The 23,753-nt window shown below is 39.9% G+C and overlaps 1 non-coding gene across 1 annotated transcript; it reads right to left on the reverse strand.

The window, feature by feature from the left end:
- Nucleotides 1-23,325: 23,325 nt before the first annotated feature.
- On the reverse strand, nucleotides 23,326-23,397 carry TRNAA-UGC. The gene has a single exon. It is a non-coding gene; the product is annotated as a tRNA-Ala (tRNA).
- Nucleotides 23,398-23,753: the final 356 nt, after the last annotated feature.

Genomic DNA, 23,753 nt, shown 5'->3' on the forward strand with positions numbered 1-23,753 from the left:
AGATAAACAGCCAAAACTCAGTATCCTGCTCTTGCAAGGTATTTCCGGCTTACACAAGATAGCCCGACACTCCACTTGGGGGGTGAGGGGAGGCCGCCCAAATCTGCCCATAAAAACCCTGAACATTCGCCATTTCGGAGCTGATGCCGTCTAGGACTAAGCCCATCTGTATGCAGACGTTAAAATAAACTTCTTTTCACCTATCCTGGCCTCGTGCATTCCTCCCTCGGGTTTCTAACACAACTCTCATAAATTTCTGCTATAAGGGACCCTTGTAACAAAAGACAGGTTGACAAGAGAAAAACAAACACAAGTTTATTAACATGTATATTTTATATATACATGGGAGACACCCAGAGAATGAGTGGTTCATAAAGAGGTGGCTTTGAATTCCAGCTAATATAGGAATTTTAACAAAAAACAGTAAAATTTTAGAGAAATGACAAGGCAAAGGAAAAGGACTTTGAGTCTCTAGGGGCAGCAAATTGTAGAAAGGCAAAAAAAAAAAAAAAAAATAAGGCAGATAAAGGCTCCTAGTAAAGATTGTTAATGTGTTAATGTGGATTCCTTTGCTGCCATCTCTAGGCTAAGTGTCCAAAGTTGTCTTCAGTAGTTAACCTTGGTTCTCCCTATTAGGGGGAGGACAGGTTACCTTTGGTCTTTGTAAATCTGCGTCCTATCTGCGTCCTTTTAGGCAGACAGAGGGAGGGCAGAGGGCTTTCCCGCATCTGCTGCTTCTTAATTGCCTTCAGCTCAACAATCCTTCATACTTTGGGGTGACGTATTCTGGTCTCCCACAAGGTATTAATTCTCTTCTCTTCAGTGTTTAAGCTGCAGATGTTGTGTTCTTGAGTCAGTAGCCTCTACTTCTCTGCAATGCCTTCTGTCAAATATCTGCTACTGGTTAAGTTGCCCTGGAAGAGACTTCTTTTTCCTTCCTGCAGCTTTGCAGCTGTCTGTATTTTTGCTCAGAGTACATCGTTTGCCTGGACGTCTGCCTTTCTTATTTGGTCCCTTTGTGGCAGGGAATTTCAACTTTGCTCTTTTGGTAGAACTTTTGTAACTTCCAGATACAAACTGAAAACTGGTACCCCATTTTACAGAAATGTAGATGTCAGATTCAAGGTGAGCAAGTCAATAGACAGATCCTATAGCAGTGGGCATAGGAGCTCTGGTTTTTCAGCCTTGCTTTGGTCCTGTATTTTCATCATGGTCTTAGTAACTGCCATGGACTGAATTATTGCCACCATCCCCCCTCCCCCGTCCCACACCAATCATATGTTGAACTAATAATCCCCAATGTGACAGAATTTGAAGATGGAGACTTTGAGGTTTAGATGAGGTCATGTGCTTGGGCCCTCATGATGGGATAGTGCTATTATTAATATAAAAGGAGAGGCCAGAGAGCTTGCTTTCTCTCTCTTTTTCTTCCATGTGAGGACACAATGAGAAGCTGGCTGTCTGCAAGCCAGGAAAGAGCCTTTACCAGGCACTAAATCAGCCAGCACATTCATCTTGGACTTCCCAGCCTCCAGAACTGTGAGAAATAAATTCCTGTTGTTTAAGCAATCCAACCTATGGTATTTTGTTATGGCAGCCTGAGCTGATTAATACGATAACCATCATGTCATAATATTACTTGAAGGGTGAAAAAAGAATACAGTATGCATTGCCTAATGACAAGGATATGTTCTGAGAAATGCATTGTTAGGTAATTTCATTGTTGTGCAAACATCATGGTGTATTTACACAAGCCTAGATAGTCTATGAATTTTCATTTATACATATTTTTACATACAGAAAACCAAATGCCCCAGTGCCATTACTGAACATCAATCATTTCCCCTACTTGACCTGCAATATCAAGTACCATATATCAGGTATCTCTATATGCTCGATTATAATCTTATGGGACCACCATTGGCTGTGTGGTCTGTCATGGATGAAAATGTTGTTCTGTGGTGCATGACTATATTTTTCAAAACTGTGATCAAGGTGAATGTCAGACTCTCTTGCTAATGACCCAGCCATCTTTCTGTAATTAGAAACAGCTCAGGAATTTTACTCTTTAATAGTTTCATTCTATACAAGTACCAACCCCAAGAATCTCCCTTTGCATCCCCCAGCTGGGAACTGAGAAGGATTGTTTAGGCTGCTGCGGTTAGTAATGGTGGGGTAGTGGGAGGGATGGTATCATGCTGATATTGGAAGAGGGTACAGTTTGACTCACTTAACACGTATAATGATTTGAATCTTGCATTAGGAATGGTATGTTTTAAAACTGACACATTGAGCCAAATTAATTCATGAATACAGATAAAATATTGGGCCAGGAAATTTTAACATGGTAATAATGTGAATTTCCATTTGTGGCCACCTTGTACAACTTTAGAGACTAAATCTTACATTAGAATGCTGCAATTTTACAGAGAATTATGAGAATAGATGAATAGCACCTATATAAAGAAAATCTGAAAATCCTTGACAAAATCCCCAAACACCAAATGCATTTACAATGCTCCATGAGGGAAGGGAGAAGCATGAAGAAAACCTCATATGAAACAGGGAAAGGCTAAAGAAAGGTTTGATAACATTCTCATTGCTATTATCAATTTTTTTCTAGGGTTAATGGCTGTATATAAGACATGCACATTCATCTACCCATGACATCTGTGCAGAGCTTGGAACAGGGTCTCTCTAGGTCTGTAATTGCTTGCCATACTTAACTAAGGAAAATGACCATTGGACATTTGGGAGGAAATAGACTTTGCTTCTTCGGTAAAGTAGATAGTACTTTTGCTATTTAATATTATAAGCTATTTTGTACATCAAGAAAAAGAATTGACAAACTATATGTCTAGTACTATTAGGATACTTACAGAAGAAGAGAAATTGTTTTTGAAAAAATATATTTGGTGCATAAATATGCTTTCTAGGAAAGGTCCCAATTGCAAGTTTACAAACATTTAGGATGGCTTTTAACACTTAATTTGCTAGAAGATACAAAACTACTGGAGTTCTCAAGGTTTTTATTATATATAAAGAGGAGATGAATAGGCTCCAATATCAGTCTTTCCATGAAGGAATTTATACTATGCTATAATTATCAAATCCTCAATCAGTGAAGAACTTTGAAGACCTTGAAAACACAGAAAACTGTAAACTCAACCTCTTACTGATATTTCTTATATAGCTCCTTTCTCATCCTTGAAAGCCATCCTGCTTCTCCAGGTAATACATTAAGTTCACTCCCTTTGTATGGCCCCATATCAGCCATTGCTGTGGCCAAAGAGGAAACATTGGTTTCTTTACTTTGTAACCCTGATGGGAGCTCAGGAGTTATGCTGGTGGCCCCAGATGAAATGTTTCCCTTGGTCTGCTTTTGGAAATTGCAGTTAATCATCTGATGATACTATGTTTGTCCATATGTTTTCCAAACTTTGAATGATACATATTTCCCCACGAAGATGAATGCCTCCAATAACAATGAAAGACCATTCTAAATAGAATGGTCAATTTACATTCATATAATGCCCCATTAACAATACTGGTGACAGGTTGGATGAGAAGTGGCAAGCTGAAAGACAGAAATTTAACTAATCTTATATTATTCATCTTCTTTAAATATTTGCTTTAGTTCATCCTTAATAATTTACACTCTTCTGCCTAATTATTTGCTGGAGGTGATAAACTGCAGAGGTGACTGCTTAGATATGGTTGTACTACAATCATATCTAACTCAAGCAAATGCAAACATATTATCAAGACTAATGTTGCCTATAAAATCTCAAGTTCCAAGTAACTAGAGTAGGGACATTCTTTGAGTTTTCCAGGACTAGAATTGCTTGTAATTCACCAGTTCTTATTCTACCTAATGCCTTCAAGTATATAATCCCAAAATGTGTCGCACAACATCTGTTATGTCAGTAGGTTTCATCATTTTTTTTTTCTTTTGGTGCATCAGAATTTCTGGAGGAATTTGAAAAATATAGATTCCCAGGTCTCACCTTCAGAGATATAGATTTGGTTAGTATGGAGTAAGGCCTGGACATCTGTATTCTGAAAACAGTCCAGATAGTGCTGAGGTAGATGCTCAAAGATTTACCACTTTGAGTTAATGGGTTTATGATGATTGGTGTCCACAGTATTTAAAAAAATTTTAAGGCTGTATACTGATATGAAACCCAGGGTATACTCAACATAGTCAAGGGCTGTCATTGCAGTTGACTTTGATATAACCCTGACTTGACTGAGACTTCATTAATCCTTTCCATTTAACAGACATTCATTAAGCCCCTACAATGGATTAGAGACTATGGTAGGTACAAAGAGAATCACAAAGATGAGGAAGACATGATACTTGTTCCCAAGGAATCTACAGTTTTGGCCTTCCATTTGTTAGTTTCCTTTTACTAATAACTATATTAGAGAATAATTTAATTACTGCCACACAAATGAGAGATGAAAGGGAAAATGTATAATTCCACTTCAACTAAATTCAGAGTTAGGAAATTAGAGTGCCAGTTTACCATAGGTTTGTTCTTGTGCCTTGAGAAAATCAGTTTGTATCTCCAGTTTTCATTTCTCTTATTTTTAAAAATAAAGAGAGGCCATAAAATTGTGAAGTATTGCTATACTTCTAAAAGTCAACGATTCTATATTAAGGAATTTAAAAAACCAATGACAGCATGGTACTATCACAAGAACAGAGACATAGACAAATGGAACAGAACTGAGAACCCAGATAAAAACTACCCTCATATAGCCATCTGATCTTTGACAAAGCAGACAAAAACATACACTGGAAAAAGAATCCTTATTGAATAAATGGTGCTGGGAAAATTGGATAGCTACACGCAGAAGACTGAAACAGGATCCTCACCTCTCACCTCTCACAAAAATCATCTCACAATGGATAACAGACTTAAACCTAAAGGATGAAATTATAAGGATTCTAGAAGAAAATGTTGGAAAAACTCTTGTAGACATCAGCCTAGGGAAAGAATTTATGAAGAAGACCCCAAAGGCAATCACTCAACAACAAAAATAAATAAGTGCGACCTGATCAAATTAAAAAGCTTCTGCACAGCACAGAAACTATCATGAGAGCAAACAGACAACCTACAGAATGGGAGAAAATATTTGCATGCTACAAATTCAATAAAGGACTGATAACTGGGATCTATCTAGAACTCATGAAAATCAGCAAGAAAAAAATCAAACAACCCCATTAAAAAGTGGTCAAAAGACATGAATAGAAACTTTTCAAAAGAAGACAGACTAATGGCAAACAAACATATGAAAAAAAATGCTCAACATCTCTGGTCATCAGGGAAATGCAAATCAAAACTACAATGAGATATCACTTAACTTCAGCGAGAATAGTTTTTATCAAAAAGTCCCAAACAACAAATGTTGGCATGGATGCAGAGAGATAGCAACACTCATACACTGCTGGTGGGACTGCAAACTACTACAACCTCTGTGGAAAGCAATATGGAGATACCTCAAAGGGCTAAAAGTAGAACTACCATTTGATCCAGCAATCCTATTACTGGGCATCTACCCAAAGGAACAAAAGACATTCTATAAAAAGGACATCTGCACTCAAATGTTTATAGCAGCACAATTCACAATTGCAAAGATGTGGAAACAACCCAAGCGCCCAGCAATATATTAGTGGTTTAATAAAAGGTGGTATATGTATACCATGGAGTACTACTCAGCCACAAAAAACAATGGTGATCTAGCACTTCTTGTATTATCCCTGATGGAGCTGGAGCCCATTCTACTTAAGTGAAGTATTACAAGAATAGAAAAACAAGCACTACATGTACTTACCATCAAATTGGTATTAACTATTCAACACTTATATGCACATATGGCAGTAACATTCATCAGGAGTAGGGAGAAGGGGATGGGTCTATTCACACCTAATGGGTGTGTTGTGCATTGTCTGGGGCATGGACATGCTTGTAGCTCTGACTTGGGTGGGGCAAAAGCAATATATGTAACCTAAACATTTGTACCCCTGTAATATTCTGAAATAAAGTGTGTGTGTGTGTGTGTGTGTGTGTGTATATATAGTGTGTGTGTATATATATATATATATGTATATAGAAAAAATAAAATAAAATAATCACTACAAAAAAACCAATAAAAAAGATACAGGAATTGCTAATAAGCAATTAAAAGATGCTTAAAACTCTTAGGCATTAGCAAAATGCAAATCAAAATCACAGTAAGATATCTTTTCACACTTACTAGAATGGCTATAACCAAAAAAGGAGACAATAACAAGTGTTATAAAGAAACTAGAATTCTGATACATTGCTGGTGGGAAAGCAAAATGGGTCAACTGCTTTGGAAAACAGTTTGGCAGTTTTTTGTAAAATAAATTTGAATTTACTATATGACACAGCAATTCTACTATTAGGAATCTACCCAAGAGATATGAAAGCATATGTCCACACAAAGACTTGTATGTAAATGTTCATGGCAGCATTATTCATAATAGACAAAAAGTGGAAATAATTTAATGCCCATCAATTGGTTAATGATAAACAAAATGTGGTATATACATACAATTGAATACTATTTAGCAATAAAAAAGAATGGGCAACTGATGTATGCTACAATATGAATAAACCATAAAACATTTTAAGTGAAAGAAGTCATATGCAAAAGAGCACATACTGGATGATTCCATGAACATTCCATATATGATGTGTCCAGAAGGCAAACTTACAGAGACAGAAAGTAGATTAGTGGTTGCCTGGCGTTGGAGATAGAAATGATGGATGGGGAGGGGTGATTGCACAAGAGATGTTTTTAGAGGAATAAAATGTTCTAAAACTGGATTTTGGTAATGGTTGCAGAACTCTGTAAATTTACTAAAAATCATTAAATTGTACACAAAATGGATGAGTTTTATGGTTGGTAAATTATATCCTAATAAAGTTGTTTAAAAAATAAATAAAGCAAATAAAGCAATGTGTCTGCTATTAAGCTTGGATAATTCTCCTCTGCACTCTAGTCCCATATGGAGCTAGTAAATTTCTACATCAGCAGAGAGGATAAAATATCATCTGCATATGCCTCTTTTACTCTCGTTTTAGTCCACTTTGTGTTTCTGTAACAGAATATCTGAGGCTGGGTAATTTATAAAGAAAAGAATTTTATTTATTAACATCATCATTCTGATGACTGTAAAGTCCAAGAGCATGGCACTGTCATCTGCTCAGCTAATGTTAAGTGCTATGTGCTGCGTCAAGACATGGCAGACAAGTGGGAAAGTGAGCAGATGTGTGCAAAGAAGCTAAACATGAGGGGGAACAACACACTGTTTCAGTAATTAATCCAGTCCTGTGAGGTCAAGAACTCACTCCCACAAGATGACATTGATCTATTCATGAAAGATCCACTTCCATGATCCAAACACCTCCCACCAGAACTCACCTCCCAACACTGCCACAGTGAGAATCAAATTTTGACATGAGTTTTGACGAGGGCAAACCATATCCAAACTATAGCAACCCTTTACATTTTGTCTCTATCCAAATTAATAGTTTAAACCTTATCTGAGGGGTAAACTGTTAAAATACATGTTTTAAGATGAAAGTAGTTTTATAATTGTGACAAAACAACATTATTAATAACATAGTAATAATAATACTTACTATTTCTATTATTTTACTTTAGCCCCAATCCCTCCATCATCTGATTTAAATTAAAGTAGCAAGAACAAATCAATCAAAGCTTGAATTCAGAAAAGGACTGATCTGAAGGGACCAAGGACAGACTCATTTGCCTCATGTGATGTTCTTGTAGGGCCCCTGCTCTTGCTGAGTGGCTGGTCAGTGTACAGAGGAGGAACAGGCCTGCTCACCCAGCTCCTGGCCTCCTTGCCCTTCTAGAGCAATATCAGTGGTGAATTATGTAGTGAGACTACAGTTATTGTTGGGAAATCGCCTTGTCAAAGATGGCTTTGCAATAATGCAATCTCTGCAATAAGCTATGCCACAGCCTTTTCATCATTTTATCATTAATTCCTTAGTTACCAATTTATCTTGGTAACTAGGATACTTTGAAAAAGTGTGAAGAAAAAAAGGTAAAAAAAATCCCAACAACTATGTAACCTCAATATCACAAATTTTTATACCATATAGATGTAAATTATTCTGACCTTTTAGTATGTCTTTATATAATTTTAGTTATTTCCCCTTTCTTTCCCATTTTTCTTATACAGCCAATCTTCTTACCAATCCTCCACCTATGCCATGAGACATGGTTGGAGGTGGGTGGGTAAGGTAATCTGAATTACAGAGGTGGAGATGGTAAGAAATTCCCTTTCTCTTCCTTCCTTAAATCTTACATATGTGTTGACTGAGTTCATTTATTCAACATGCATCTTTTGAGTACCAGTTATGTATTTGCATGGTAATTCTAATACTAGATGATTAAGAATGGTTTGGTTTCTTTTTGTGACTTTTCCACAGTTGGGTGGGGAAGGGAGAGAGATTGAAACATAAAATATCAGTACAAATGTTGTGAAAAATGCCAGATAAATGCAGACTTGGAAGCTAGGAAAGCCGAGGAGAGGGGTTACCCACAGAATAAACCATGCAATCAACTTTGTCCCTGGCTCCTGTATGACTGTCTTCTAGGCCTAGATGGTTTCAGTTGTCTCATGCAATTTACTTACCAAAGTTAGTGTCATTTCTGTGCCAAGAAGTACTAGAAATTCCCACTGCTTGCAAAATTATATTTTCCATGATTGGCTGAGGATTTGAAATTACATTACTAGTCATAGGTACATGTAATTTATTCATATTAAGATATAATTGTGAGAGAGATAATGTTTTAAATGTACACATGCTTCTGGAAAGTAAGTTCAGATGGTGGAGAGGAAAGAAAGTCTGAAGCCAAGCGGAAGCTTGTACAACAAAATGGGGATAAAGATAGCCAAGAGAAAGGGAAATATACAGAAGATCATCCTAACTTATTTCCCAATTTTGCTTAAGGATCTCGCTCATACTACATGTAAGCTCTGGCAGGCAGAGACTTGCTGCTTTAAGTTAATAATGTGGTTGCAGAGGGGTTTGTGGCTTCAGCCAAAGCAAACCACATGGATAATTCACTGGCCCCTTGTGTTGTCAAGAACTATGACATCCCTTCAGTGTGGCCTGAAATTTGTCTTCTGACCTCATTCTCTTCCTAAAGTGGTCATTTCATTTCCTCTCAGTCTAGTATCCAAGCACACGGACAGCTTTCTCACTAAACCCAGGCTTCTTTCTGGTGTTTTCTTTCAGAAAATCCTTTGGTTGATGACCCAATTCTGGGAATACTAGCAGTGATTCTAGGACCCTAGAGACAAAGCACATTCAGCGATCTGGCTCCTAGGAATCATCATCATAATCAGTCATTAGTCTAAGGTCATATTCCATAATTCCTTTGACACAGTCAGTGTTTCTCAAAGGATGAGTCATGGGCCACCTGCATCAGAAATTACCTGGTGGGGCTGATTAAAACTGTGGAGTCCTCATCCTATTCCAGACCAGAATATCTAAGGGTGGGCCCTGGGGATTCTTAGGCTTGCTCAAGTTTGAGAAGCTCTGGCATAGCTACCACAGTGGAATTCCACAGGACTGAAGTATGTGAACAATGATTGACAGACAACAGGACCCCCATAAAGGCTCAAGGGGGTCAAAAAAAAGGGAAACTCAAAGAGAACTTCGAGGATCTGTTGAGGCAGATCACCAGGAGTGCAGTCCAGTGGGTATCCAGTAGGCTAAAGGAGACTTTTCGGGAGACTGGAAGGAAGTTACTACCCGTCACAGCTGCTGTCCCAACAAGGGACAGTTTGTATACGTGCATTGGGTGGACGTAGTTGCCGATGCCACATAAGATTGATTTTCCATTCCATTCCTTTGGTATGTAGTGAACACTGCTGTGAGCCTGTCTATCAGCTGACTATTACAGAGGTGCAGAGAAAATTGCCAGGGGCTTTAAACCTCAAGGAACTTATGATCTAGTGGCAGAGCCACTTGGAAAGGAGTCCAAAAAGGGCTAAGGTAGCATCAAATTAGGTGACATAAATAATCAAGTAAGAAAGTGCATCTACTAGTGCTTTTAAAAATAGTGATCATGGCTATGATTGTCACTATAGGCTCTGAGAGTTCAGAAAATGTCCCTCCTGCTCCTCATGTCAAGATCACTTGTCAGAGTCATCATCTTGAACCGTCCTACTGTGTTTTCTTCCCCAGACCTGTGGGTGTGTGTACTGCCAGGGACACTGGCAGTGATGGGGCAGCCTCGTGAAGCTTCCTTTGCCTGATGCTTTCTTTGCATTGTTGAAGGGCAAGTGAGTCTTGTGCAACCTGCCAAATGAATTACAATTCCCCCTGGACTCCACTCAAATTAGATTCCTACCTAGTTAATTAATTTGTTGCTGTCCTTGTTCTACCTCTTGCCACTGACTTTGTCCATATGGTGCTGGGTTACAGCAGCTAAGAATCAGAGACAGGAGTGCCTGGCACTTGGTGAGAGCACAACACGTACCTGCTTTCGCCTCTGTTAGTGTTCACATGATCCCCTCCCCCAGTGTGCAAAGTTATGTAAGAATACAAAGATGTATTTCTTCTCATGGAATCTTAGGGTTGGAGAATTTTAAAAGTCACATAGTTTAATGTAACTAATATGATATTAGAGTCCTCTCTGCTATATTTTTGACAAATATCCCATTAGGTACCCAATCAGTCCTTCTGTTCTTTCCACTGTATTCCTGTCTTTGGGGTCAGCGTGGACGGAACACTGCTAGAGAACTTGAAGAAAGCGTGCGACTTGGTGTTCCAGTTGCAACTCAGGTTCCCCAGCATCCTGCACACTGAGGGCCCAGAAGCTTAGTTTATTCTCAAATGCAAAGCCACCCATGGCTGTCATGGTACACCATGGTTCTATTTCTCCCTGGCAGAAACTGGAGTCTAGCACTAGAGCTGGACTTAGCTGGTTTTGAAGCAAATCTCATGTCTATGTGAATTTCCCTTCTTCAGCAGTACTTGGACTAGGCTCTTGGTACATCCCCCAAACACACATCTGCCTCATGCGTTCGGATACCTGATCTAGAGTGTGTGTGGGGCTGGGGGTGGGATTTGCAGAAGCATAAACTGAGGTTCACAGGCTCACAGCAGTTAGCTTGGAGTTAGAACATCTAGATTCCCATCTCAGCTCAGACTTGCTGGTGGCCTTGGGCTGCTAACTTAATATGCTTTAGCCTCAATCTTCTCATCTATAAAGGGGAGACAATAGTCATAATTGCGCAGTTTCAGGGAGGATTAAAAGAGATGATGTGTGTTGAATGCTCGGCACTGTGCCTGCCTCTCTTCAGGAGCTCATTTTAATCCCTTATGAACTAAGGTCTCCCTGGGCTGGGCTGAGGTTGTGAACTAGAGTGACAACAAGGACCATCACTGGCAGGTGTTTGAGCAAGGGTGTGGGGATGGATATTAACTAGAAACTAGCTCCTGACGTCTCATTGTCTCAGGCACTATTTTGTGCAAGAGGGTGAGGGTGTGGGTGAGAAGACACTTCAGACCTGGACAAGACTTTAGAAAGGATCTTGTTTATTTTCTTCATCTCACGCATGCATCTTCTGTCTCCGCACTGCATGGGACTGCCTCCCTTTTATTTGGAAGCTCTTAGGTATTTTTCTTGAACCTATTTACTGCCTTAAATATACAGTCTCTTTGGATGTGACAGATAAAAATAATAACAAAACCAAGCCACTTTCTGTTCCTTATCATGCAGTCCTAGATGCTTTCATGGCACAGAATGGGGGATTTAGGGGTGGAGGGGGGATAAAAGAGCCCACAGGCTGCATTTGCTGCCCCCACCAAGTGCAAAGCTGCCAGGACCCATCTTGTCACATTGCTCCTTCTCTCACCCCCCAGCCCCAGGGGCCAGAGTGAGTATTTGCATTAGTGTTGGGCACAGCCACGTTCAATGTGAATTCTTGCGTGTCAAGCTGCTAATGACATGCACCTTCACCCAAAGGGCTTTCCCAGTACATTTCCCCTTCCTCTGCAAAGAGAATTCCACCTGTATATAAGTGCAATCTTAAACATCCTGTAGACAAAGAATCCTGTTCCCCTAAGTGGGACAAAGGGGGACATTAGTTGGGAGGAGAGGGGATGACTGGCCAAGACATGCTTTCAGTATGCAGGTGCTCTGCATTAGACAGGTGGGAGAGAGCAATTACATAGTTTAGATACATTAGGAAAGATAATACTTGGGAAAGTCTTATGTCTCAGAATGAGGCCTCAGAAAAATTCCCTTTATGACAAAATAAAGAAATTAGCCCTTCTGTTTTTCTGACAGAATGACAGGACAGAATATGTCTGGTGAAAGACACACTCACTGCTTCTGTCTACACTTAAACAAAACACTTCTGTGACCAGATGTGTGGGTTTTTCCCCACACATCAATTATCCAGTGGACGCCAACTGGGTATCCCATCATTCAAGTCAATTCTGACACTATCTACCTGGAGATAGTCAGGTCCCAAAGGTTAAGGGCTTGTTCCCACAAGACTGCCCCACTTTCAATGCCAATTGCATGTCTGTGGCTCCCATACACTGACCAACTGGCTGTAAATCCCAGGTTCTCATGACCCCCTCCTCAGGTTCAATAATTTGCTAGAATGTCTCATGGAACTCAGGGAAGCACTTTACTTACGTGTACCAGTTAATTATAAAGGATACAACTCAGGAGCAGCCAGATGGCAGAGATTCACAGAGACGGGGGAAGGGCAGGGAGCTTCTGTGCCACCTCTGGGCACACCAACCTCATTGTACCTCTGTGTGTTCCGCAGTCCAGAAATTCATCAAATCTCATTGTTCAAGAGTTTTTATAGAACTTAATCTCCAGCCTTCCTCTCCCCCTTCCTGGAGGTTAGGGGGTAGGCCTGAAAGTTTCAACCCTCTAATGCTTTAAGCCTGTGGTCCCCAACCCCCAGGCCAGGGACTGGTATTGATCTGTGGCCTGTCAGGAACTGGGCAGCACAGCCTGAAGTGAGTGGTGGGTGAGTGAGTGAAGCTTCATCTGTATTTATAGCTGCTCCCCATTGCTCACATCACCTCCTGAGCTCCACCTCCTGTCAGATCAGTGGTGGCATTAGATTCTCATAGGAGTGTGAACCCTACTTTAACTGTGCATGTGAGGGATTTAGGTTGCACACTCCTTATGAGAATCTAATGCCTGATGATCTGAGGTGGAGCTGAGGTGTGATGCTAGCACTGGGGAGCAGCTGCAAGTACAGATTATCGTTAGCAGAGAGGTTTGACTGCACAGAGACTATAATAAATCAATTGCTTACAGATGCATATCAAAACCCTATCAGTGAGTGGCAAGTGACAATTAAGCTGCATCTGGTGGCAGCTTTAAGTCAGAATCAGACACTTAATTTAGTCCATGCATGGCCTGCCCATTATTTTATTTGCCACTTCCAACTGAGCTTCTTTTGCTCACTGCACAATTATCTCAGTCACAGTTTTGGTAAGTCCACAAGCTAACTCTAGCAAGAATGAGTGAAAAACACTTTACTGGAGAGCTTCTTTGAAAAGGAGGAAAGACTCAATGACGAGACAGCAGAAGACTCTAAGACTGCCAACAGAATGAAAGCTGCATTTAAAAGAAAATACCAAGAGTCTCATTTAAATTATGGTTTCATCGCAACAGGTGATTCACATTCTGCAAGCCTGCTTGGTATAATATGTGGTGACCGGCTATCCAGTGAAGCCATGAAACCTTCAAAAGTGCTTCAGCACATGGAGACCAAGCACCCTGCATTAAAAGACAAGTCTTTGGAGTTTTTCAAAAGAAAAAACACTTGAACACAAAGAAGAGAAGCAATATTGAAGACCACCACTTTATCAAATGTGTCTGCACCAAGAGCATTATTCCTAGTGGCCAACCGCATTGCTAAAGCTAAGAAGCCCTTTACTATTGGGGAAGAGTTGATCCTGCCTGCTGCTAAGGACATTCGCTGTGAACTTTTAGGAGAGGCTGCAGTTCATAAGGTGGCATGTGTTCCTCTCTCAGCCAGCACCATATCTAGACAAATTGATGAAATGGCAGAGGATACTGAGGCACAATTCTTAGAGAGGATTAATGAGTCACTGTGGTATGTGATCCAGGTTGAAGAGTCTACTGAAGTTGACAACAAGGCAACAATGCTTGTTTTTGTGCAATATATTTTTCAGGAGGATGTGCGTGAAGATGTGTTATGTGCACTTTTGTTGCCAACCAGCACCACAGCTGCAGAACTATTCAAGTCTTTGAATGATTAAAAACATCAGGAAAACTGAACTGGTCTTTTTGTGTCAATACGTGCACGGATGGAGCGGCTGCCATGACTGGACGGCTTTTTGGTTTTACTACTCTGGTCAAGCAGGTCATTTCTGAATGTGAGTCTACACCGTGTGTCATCCACAGAGAAATGCTGGCTAGCAGAAAAATGTCACCTGAACTAAACAATGTTTTGCAGGATGTGATTAAAATTATCAACCTCATTAAAGTACATGCCCTTAACTCACGTCTGTTCGCACAGCTCTGTGAGGAGATGGACGCAGAGCTCACACATCTCTTATACACAGAAGTGAGACGGCTTCTAAACGGAGATCAGTGGCCAGAGTTTTTGAGTTACGAGAGCCGCTGCAGAGATTTCTTTTAGAAAAAACGGTCACCACTAGCAGCACATTTCAGTGACACAGAATGGGTCGCAAACTTGCTTACTTGTGTGGCATATTCACCTTGCTCACTGAACTCAATCTGTCACTTCAGGTGAGAATGACAACTGTGTTCAAGTTGGCAGATAAAGTGGCTGCATTCAAAGCCAAACCAGAATTATGGGGGCAATGAGTGAACACTGGGATTTTTGACGTTTCAAACATTAGCAGAGATTTTGAAAGACACTGAGCCAGGGCCTTCTTTCTCCCATCTGGGTCATGATCACCTATCTTAGCTCTCAAAAGAGTTTGAGCATTACTTCCCAACCACAAAAGACCCCCAAGCTGGGAAGGAACGGATTCGTGACCCATTTGTGAATAAGCCAGGTGGATCGACTTTGTCCGTGCTAGAAGAGGATCCACTGCTTGAGATTGCAAACGGTGGCCTTAAAAGTATGTTTGAGACAACTTCAAATCTCCATACATTCTTTATTAAAGTCAAGGCAGAATATCCTGAGACTGCCACAAAAGCACTTAAAAGCCTACATTCATTTCCAACATCCTATCTTTGTGAAAGAGGGTTTTCTGCAGTGACAGCAACCAAAATGAGATCACAGAGTAGACTGGACATAAGGAACACACTTCAGGTGTCACTGTCTCCCGTCACTCCCAGATGGGACTGTCTAGTTGCAGGAAAACAAGCTCAGGGCTCCCACTGATTCTGTATTATGGTGAGTTGTATAATTATTTTATTATATGTTATAATGTAATAATAATAGTGAAAGGGAGTCTTACTAATAACCTAACAGAGGAAAATAAACTATCAAACAAAAAGTAAGAGAAATAAGCTCACAGCACATAATTGCCCCTTTGAAAAAAAACCTCACAACTACCCTCTTCGTTTTGTTTAATGAAAACACCTGTGGTCTATTTTGTTATCTCTAAGACTTCATTTTCTCAGCCTTGAAGAGCCGTAAGTGGACATTAGAGGTACCATCTCCCCATTCTCTGCTTCAGTTCCTGCAAGAAACACATTTCAAGGACTCAGATAAGCTGAATTCGTAGAGAAAAAGAAAAAAAAAATAGAAAAGGAAAACACTGCTACTCTACAGCTGCTCATGTTATCAGTTTGTTAAAGCAGAGGAAAAAAAAGCCATCTTTACCCTTTAAAACACCAGTCACTTTTCCTCAACTGCCTGGCATTTTCACTCCTTTCTCTGTGTGCTGTGGCCACTCTCTCCTTCTCTCTCTCTCTCTCTATTTATTTATTCCTCCCTTCCTCCCTCCCTTCCTTTCTTCCTTCCTACATTCCTTCCTTCCTTTCCCTCCTTCCTTTCTTTCTTCCTTCCTTCCTCAGGAAAATAAATAAACTTTGTACTTCTTTCTATCCTAAACTCTGTGTGAGAATTCTTTCTGCAAACCACCGAGACCACCTTGTAAGTTTCCACCCTAACAAATAAAGTGCACAAAAAATGTAATGTGCTTGAATCATCCCAAAACCATTCCCCCACCTCCCCCCACCTCATCTGTGGAAAAATTATCTTCCATGAAACTGGTCCATGGTGCCAAAAAGGTTGAGGACTGCTGCTCTGAGCACTTGACCTTTTTGGTGACTGGCCCTGTCCTGAAATTATCTAGGGGCCCCACCCTAAGTCACCTCACTAGCATAAACTCAGGTGTTATGGAAAAGAGCTCACTATGAATAGCAGAAGATACTCCTATCACTTAGGAACTTCCTAGGGTTTTAGGAGCTCTGTGTCAAGAATGAGGACGAAGACCAAATATATTTCTTATTATATCACAATATGCTATGGCTGAGGTAGCCTGGGCTAAGGCAACTGAATGAACCTGGGAACCAGAGAGATGGTTTTAAATCTTGACTCTGCCACTTTGTGACCTTAGCTAAGTTACTTCATGTCTCTGAACCTCAGGAACATCATCCGTAAAATGTGATGAGTATGTGTCACCATATCTGTAACGGTGGAAGGGAAGCTTAACATGACTAGCTCCATTTGGCTTCTGACCCCCGGCAGTAATATTGTTTAGGTTAAAAGTTTCTGCTTAATTCTGCACATACGAAAAATTTAGTTTGTCATTCAACTCTAGAAGAAAGATGATAACCGTCCTTTTCCCAAAACTGACTCCTGGGGAGATAAGGAAAGTATTTACACAAGTAACGATGCTATGTTAAAGATTTATAGGAACACTGCGACCCGCCTATGTCATCCAAAGTTAACTGACCGAGAATAAAGAAGTTTCACCACCTCCTTGGACCCCTGTGGATGCACCCAGATGCCTGTGGTCATCGGTCATCTCTTGCAACCTCCTTCCTCTTCCTCCTTCCCTTAACTGCCAGAAATGTAAATAGAGATAAAGAGACTGAAGATTTTTTTTTTTTTAAAAGCCAAAACCAAACCAAACCAAACCAAACCACCAAAGGCTACCTTTTTGCGAATGATCACTTGGTATGCACTTAATGGAACCATAGAGCCCAATCAGCTTATTTGAATATACATCTTATGCTAAATTGTATCAAAAGTGAAAGATGACAGTGAACAGCTACATATTAATGTATTTGCACAGAATGCTGGTACACTCTTAAAACATGGGGTTTGGGTTATTAATAAGGCTTGATTGGTCTAAGAAATATTAATAATGTTCCAGACAACTTCTTGTTAACGTCTGAAAGTATTTCTGCGCCTCATTTTCATCAGGAAAAGAGAGATGTAACAAACGGAAAAAGGAGCCTAAAGTTCATACTAACTTATTATGGCTCTTTAGGACACTAGTCCACCATCTGCTCAGCTTGCTGGTTTCCCAAATAAAAGTTGCTTTCCTTGCCTCAACACCTTGTCTCTCGACTTATTGGCTGTCATGCGGCGAGTGGTATGAGCTTGAACTTGGTTACATATAGGCTTTTGAAATTAAAGTATGTAACAGCACTTATCGTAGCACCTGGCTCATATTTCCATAGCTCCCTTTCCTCCCCTCCTCTTGTCTTCCCAAGTCATAAAAGTTTTCTTGGTGTCTAAGTCAGTCTTACACACTTGCAGAAAAAGCAGCCACCATCATTTGAAAGGAGCTAAGAAGTCTGCCTACTCAAAACTGCATCTGCACTTCTTATGCAAGTGTTGTCCAGTTTCAAAGCACTAAAGAGATGGGAGTCTTTGGCTGCTTAACTTGGGTTAATCAGTTTGAAGGGGAGGGAAAGAAATGGGACATAAAGATTTGTTCAGTGGAGGAGTGGAGCTGAGGAAAGCAGCAGAGGGTGGAGCTCCCTGGGAGGAGAGGTTTAGGAGAAGCCACAGGAGGGTCCCCTGGGCACCTGGCATGGGCAGTGGGGCTGAGTGGCCTGGAGGAAGGAGGAAGGTGAAGCAAGGGCAGACAGCATGCAGGGAACAAAGAGCCAGTATCTGGCAGGATGTGGTGGCTCATGCCTGTAATCCTAGCACTGTGGGAGGCTGAGGCAGGAGGATTGCTTGAGGTCAGGAGTTCGAGATCAGCCTGAGCATGAGCGAGACATCCCCCACCCCCCACCACCTACAAAAAATTAGAAAAAATTATCTGGGCATGGTAGCATGCACCCGTAGTCCCAGCTACTCATGAGGCTGAAGCAGAAGGATCACCTGAGCCCAGGAGTTTGAGGTTGCAGTGAGCCACTGCACTCTACCCGGGGCAACAGAGCAAGACTCTTGTCTCACAAAAAAACAAACAAAAACAAACAAACAAAAAAACCCAGTAGTTTCTTGGGGCCTGCCATGTACAGGAGTTTATGTTTTATCTCTTATGTGCTTGCTTATATTCCTACGTTTACATTTTGGCTGCCAGAAATGTAAATAGAGATAAAGAGGCTGAAGATTTTTTTTTTTTTTAAGCCAAAACCAAACCAAACCAAACCAAAACACCAAAGGCTACCATTTTGCGAATGATCACTTGGTATGCACTTAATGGAACCATAGTGCCCAATCAGCTTATTTGAATGAATAGTATCTTCCCAGGAGAACTTTATTCACTGTGCCTTGATGGCACTAGGAAATAATTTTGGCTTCTAAGCAGTACATATCCCTTCCTCCATATCCATATCCATATCCTTTATTGCCATAAATACCAATGTAAGAATTTAAACACAGAATCCAGGGCTATTTTATTTTGCTCATCATTACTATTTATACACACAAATATACACCTCATACTAAATTGTATCAAAAGTGAGAGATGACAGTGAACAGCTACATATTAATGTATTTGCACAGAATGTTGGCACACTCTTAAAACATGGGATTTGGGTTATTAATAAGGCTTGATTGGTCTAAGAAATATTAATAATGTTACAGACAGCTTCTTGCTAATGTCTGAAAGTATTTCTGCACCTCATTTTCATCAGGAAAAGAGAGATGTAACAATTCAGGGTCTAATGGTCAAATGATTCTGCCGCTAACCCAGATACTGTCATTTATGCACCATGATTATGCTGATGGATCTTTCCAATTTTGTCATTCCCTTCTGTGCCATTATTCCTTCAGCTGCTTAGTTTCTGGCTTTCATATCAGCCCCAAAGAAAAACAGTTAATGGTGCTCACATTTCTGTTGCTAATCTTTGGTTTATTAGATCTTCTCCTATAATTGCGTTTCAGGGGCTCTACTGACCTGCTAGAATAGTTGGTGTGTCAGGTATTATTGTAAGACTTGGGGATGGTGATCCCGGGCTTTACAAGGTAAGACAAATGTGATATTGGAGAAAAATGCATTGTTGATGATGAGGCTTCCTAAGAAACATTTGTTTTCCTTCCTGCCTTGGTTGTTAAATTAAATTATGACTTTGAGGAACAGGGACTCTAAATTCTTTCTTCCTGCCTGGAAAGCATACTCACGCTAGGATTTGATGCTGGGTCCTTTCCCTCACTCTGTCAGTGGCTGGCACCCCGATGAAGACTGCTGTCAGCTTAAGATAAATCATATTTCAAACATATTTTCTTTTTCAGATTGGGCAGCCAAAATTAGTGCAAGGAATGTCACTGTGTTGCCAGATCTGTCAATATAAAGTTTAGATCACAGTTAACTGGTGCCAGTTTAGTTAACTACCTGACAAGAAAGGCTCATAATATGCCATGAAGAATGATTTCATTCTTAAAATGATAGATGCTCAGCGCCAGCGGGGATACGGGAACTGACATTGGCCCTTTTAAAAAAGACTTGATAACATTATGGAATAATGGAAGGGAGGGATCTCGACCTGGAAATAGATGAAGGTTGAAAAATCCTACCTTTATATCATACAACTTATCTACTAGTGTAAAAAAAAAAAAAGCACTCTCAACTTGGGGCCATGCAGAGATTTGTCATGTGATAAAATAGCCTTTTGGTTAGTTCAGTCTGCTTCCACGGGTTTTATTGATATTTCAAATTCCTGAAGGACAGAGTTCAGACTCCAGAGGTTCAGGAATAGATATGTTTGGTTGTATTTGTTAGAGGAGGCTCATCTGTGTTAACAAATAGAAGCAAAAAACCATAATGGCTCATACACAGTTTCGCTGCAAGTCTTTCATGAAGCCCAGGCAGATGTTTCTGGTCAGCTGGTGGCTTTCCTCCATGTGACAATTCAGGGACTCGTGCTCTTTTCACCTGGCAGCTCTAGGATCCTCCCAGCAGTCCAGACCAGAGCTTCTCAAATTTCAATGTGTATATGCATCCCTTGAGGAGCTTATTGAAATGCAGATTCTGTTTCCAAAGGTCTGGGATGGGAACTAAGCTTTTGCTTTTCTCATAAGCAGCAGATGATGTGAATGCAGCTGGTTCATGGACTAGATTTGGAGAAGTGAGGATCTAAAGGACCTCATCATCAATTGCTTCCAGCTGGTGGAAGAGAAAAGTGTAGGACGCTTGTTGGGGGTTTCTGTGGAGCAGGCTTGGAGGTGGCGTATATCATATCTGCCCATGTTTTTTTGACCAGGACTCAGAAGAGGACTGCACCTAACTCACAGGAGGCTGAAAAATGTAGGCTAGCTGTATGTTCAGGAAGAAAAGGAAACACAATTTAGGGACACAGCAGGTGATTTTAGGTGCTAGAGCTCATTTATTTTTATGCTTTAACCATAATCCTATTAAAAATTCCTCCTAGATGCTCCTTTTTTCCTGTTCTCTCTCAGCATTTTTAAAAATGTTGACAATTTGCTATCTTTCTCTGTGAGTGATGATGCCTGGCACCTAGGAATAATTCTTTTGAGAATCTGAAGCTGTTTTTGAGCATGGTTTCATTAATCTTGTGAGTTAGAAATGATACTGGGTCACCATTTCCACCCCTAGGACACTTAAGTATGCAGAATAGATGTGGCCTCTGGGTGGCAGATAGAGTACCTACAACGCAGTATTGCTTTGCCAGTGTCAACCTCCTCCTGAGCTCTCTGTGGTTGCTTTTGAAGGCAGCTCCATGGCCTTCCTCCTGGCTCCTCTGTTCGTATTGTGGGATTCATCTTGTTTCTTAATGGAATAGAGTGTTCTCATAGCCCTGTTCTGTGTTTGTATTCATATGGTGCATTTATCCTCAGAGGATTCAAGATCCATTTAGACCATGTAATTTGTTTTAAATAGCTCAGTAAAAAGTTAGCTGAACTCAAGCTCCAAGGACAGTTTCAAGCAAATGCATATGTTATTGGAGCTGGTCTTCAAACAGGTACAGAGGGGAATGTTGGAGGGTCAGTGGGTGAGACACTTGTTTGATTGCAGCTTGTAGTCATCACAGTATGTATAATTCATAATTACCTTATGATACCTAAGCCATAGGTGGGGAAAATGAAGAGTTATTTTATTCCTATTATTTTATGCCAGACTCAAGGGGGAAAACCCCACAGCTTTCATTAGGCTTTTATAGGTTTCGCAACCACATCTTCCCAACTTAGATGTGGTCTGCAGGCTAAATGAGCTTATAGCAGTTGGCAGTTTTTCAAGCCTAATATATGTGTTTAGCTGACAAAGCCTGCCCTCGTAAAATAATTTTTTTGGAGGGGTAGTAATTCTTGTTTTTTCACTTACACACCTGCATAAAATCATTTAGTCAGCTCCCAAGAAATCTATAAGAAAGGAAGTTTAATGTTTCATTAATAAACCAGCAATTTCTTTTTCTTCTGTTCTCAAAGGACTTGTTCTTTTTTGTGATACTTTTGTACAAATTTGATCTTAGAATGTATGTTAAAAGTTGGGACAGAAGTTTCATTTGAGACCTCATGGGAGGTACAAAGCCTTTTATCTCGACGTCCCCAACATGAATCTGCCTAATGTTTAAAGCTTCTACAAACTTGTATGCGAGTTTCTTTCTTTAAGTGTGGCTTTTCTTACATATATTTGACAAAACTGAGTTAGCCTCACCTTAGCTCTTGACTCATCTACTGTACTTGCTTATTCAAGGATTGTTCTACCTTGTGATTACCAGTTTGATTTTTGTCCACCATTTACTTGCTTTTGGTTGTTGCCTTGGACTTGTGGACCACAGGCTGTCAAAAGGTAGAACCGATCGTAATTCCAAAAGATAGAATCTTGAGCACCAGAATCCTGAATGTTGAAATCCCGAAAGATTAAAATCCAGAATATGTAATTCTGGAAAAAATAGTTTAAAAGTTCTCTAAAAGATATTTATTTACCTTTTAAAATGGGGATTTATTTGAGAAACATAAAAACATGACAGAACACTTCATAGGCCTCAATAAAATAGGCAATAACATATTAATACATATTTTTGCAAGCATAAACACACTCAGGTATACTAGTAAGGACAGTCTCTTGGGTATAAGAGTTATGAGCAGATGAACCTTATTCATAAATAAGTCATAAAGTGAAATGTATAAACACATATCACTGGCTGGTAATTGTGTGCACCCAGGTTTCTAACTTCGATCATCTGAAATCAGGCTGGATTTGATGGACAACCTGTCTTTTGATGAGATTAACCAAAAACCTCAATGGATGCATGTGCAGTCACCCAAAAGCTGAGATCTAGAGAAATTTTGTCTTTCACAAATGCGGATGTACAATGAGGACATCTCTTCTTTGTTGAAGAAGTTTCAACATTGTTACATACATGTACACTGCTTATAGGCAAAGTCAACTTGGTGATAATGTACTCTGATGGAGTAAAATTTGCAAAAAATGCATAAAACAAATTAGAACTCTCTAAAAGTTGTTACATAATTTCTATTTCCAGTATTGGAAATGATGTAAAAATGAAATACATAGCATAGTGAATTGTAAAAAATAAATCTGACAATTTAAAATAGTGGAAAAAAACTGAAAAAAGAAAAAAATTAAAAAGAAAATTTGGAAAAGTATTTTACAGGGATAGATTATGGGCAATTGTGTGGAGATAGTCCATAAGAGCTGGCTGACTTTCATGAACATTAAGTATTTTTTGAAGTCTTGCAACATGATGAATAGCTGCTTTTTTCCTTTTAGGGCATGGCTCTCCTTGGAGAATGTTCAGCATGTGGTGTTGTTCTTTTTTTTTTTTTAATTTCAGAATATTACGGGGCTACAAATGTTTTGGTTAAATAAATTGCTTTTGCTTTTGTAACTTTTGAATGCAGTGTCCAGTGGAACCTTGAGGATAAAGATGTGGAGATGCTGGGGATCGAACCCAGGACCTCATGCATGCAAAGCATGCGCTCTACCACTGAGCTACATCCCCAGCTCTAGTGCCATTCTTTTTGAAACTCTATGATTTTATATACACCAACATGAGCATTCCCTATCATTAATAAAATTTTGCCATCTTCTGTGACATGCTTCTATGTTGTTTTGAGTATTGGAAATCCATTCTACATGCACTCATATATACACAGACCACAAATTTGGTGGAAACAATACTGGTGCTTGAAGAGCAACACCATTGCGTAAGTGTCTTCTTATCCTACTGTGCACATAATTATTTTTGAAGCAGTCAGTAACTTTGCTGGCTTCTTCAGGCAAATATGGCTTTCAGTCATTAAAATCTGGAATTTCATCAGCTGGAAGGAGTGCCAATGCAGACAAATGATGTATTTT

The sequence above is a fragment of the Lemur catta genome, chromosome 8, assembly GCF_020740605.2.
Source record: "Lemur catta isolate mLemCat1 chromosome 8, mLemCat1.pri, whole genome shotgun sequence".
NCBI classification, from domain to species: Eukaryota; Metazoa; Chordata; class Mammalia; order Primates; family Lemuridae; genus Lemur; species Lemur catta.